We start from the raw sequence: 1,497 nt of genomic DNA on the forward strand, positions 1-1,497 counted from the left end.
CCCGTGTTCATGCTCTGGTCTAGATGGTGGTGAGTTTTGAGAGTTGGAGAGATTAGGGATGCCAGGTAGGTCGCTAGAGCTCAGGGGAGAAGTCAGAGGTGAAGACAAAATTGGATGAGAAAACTGAGCCTCAGAAAAGTAGCAAAGAACAACTCAAGACTTTGAAATCCAATAGGTGCCACTCCTCGTGATGGAGAGCAGGGTGCTTATGGCACAGGGTCATGGAATCAAGGTCAAAATTAAAGTGTCATGACAAAGTGAGCTGTAAAGCCATGGGCCTGGGTGAAGTCACACAAGCATGGGAGATATATGAAGGAGAGTAGATGGCTCAACACTAAACCCTAAGGATGAATAACTAGTTTTATTAATTTTAGATCTAAAATATAAACCCTAAGGACTACCAGTTATGATTGGCTGAAAAAAAAAAAAGCACTCAAACTCATTGCCATCAAGCCAATTCCAACTCATAGTGACCATAGACGACAGGGGAATGACCTTGTGGGTTTCTAAGACTGGGAGGAGACAGCCTCATCTTCCTCCCTTGGACTGGCTGGTGGTTTTGAACTGCTGCTCTTGTGGTTAGCAGACCAACGCATAACCCACTATGCTACCGGAGCTGCTTATATTACTAACTAGCCCTTTACTATATTATACACTATATTGTATTGAATGTTTGACACACTGTGGTGGCACAGGCAGAGCATCATTGGATTGTGAACTGCAAGGTCGGTAGTTCAAATTCACCGGCTGCTCCCCGGAGGAAAGGTAAGCTTTTCTGTTCCCGTAAAGATTTTCAGCCTCGGAAACCGTAGGTTGGCTTGATATGTGTTGGAATGGACTCCAACAGCCATGGGCTTGGCTGTTGGCTTGATATGATGTGGAAGGAGCCCAGGTGGCCCAGTGGTTCAAGCCCACCAGCCCCTCCTCAGGACAGCGATGTAGCATTGTGCTAATGTAAGAGGACAGTGTGGAAAAAACTCTGGGGCAATTCTGTTCCGTCCGACAGGGTCCCTGTGAGATGAAGTAGGGTCAGTGGTGACAGGTGTGTATACCCATATAGTGGGGTGGGGGGGAGTCCTTAGAGATACAAGTGGCTAATGCTCTTGTCTGCTACCCAAAAGGTTGGAGGTTCCACTCCACCCAAGGGTGTCTTGGAAGAAAGGCCAGGTGATGTACTTCTGAAAAGCCAGTCATTGACAAGCTTATGGAGCAATGTTCCAGTCTGGCACACACGGTCACCACGAGTCTCAATGGATTCCATGGTAACTGGTACATCACATGGGAAAGGGAAGGAACAGGGTCGACCTTCACAGACTGAATTGTTCTTGTTGCTGTTGGGTGCCATCCTGTCAGCTCTGACCCAGAGCGACCCTACAGACAACAGGACACCGCCCCGCCCGGTGCCATCCTCATCATCCTTCCTATTGGCCATCCTCATCATCCTTCCTATTGGCCATCCTCATCATCCTTCCTATTGGCCATCCTCATCATCCTTCC

General features: G+C 48.1%; 1 protein-coding gene across 2 annotated transcripts in view; it reads left to right on the top strand.

The window, feature by feature from the left end:
* LOC101640295 (kallikrein-6) overlaps positions 1-1,497 on the top strand; it is a 15,653-nt gene that overhangs the window by 3,365 nt on the left and 10,791 nt on the right. The window lies entirely within an intron of this gene.

This window comes from Echinops telfairi, unplaced genomic scaffold, assembly GCF_000313985.2.
Source record: "Echinops telfairi isolate 266 unplaced genomic scaffold, ASM31398v2 ScPeMD7_655;HRSCAF=1070, whole genome shotgun sequence".
NCBI classification, from domain to species: domain Eukaryota; kingdom Metazoa; phylum Chordata; class Mammalia; order Afrosoricida; family Tenrecidae; genus Echinops; species Echinops telfairi.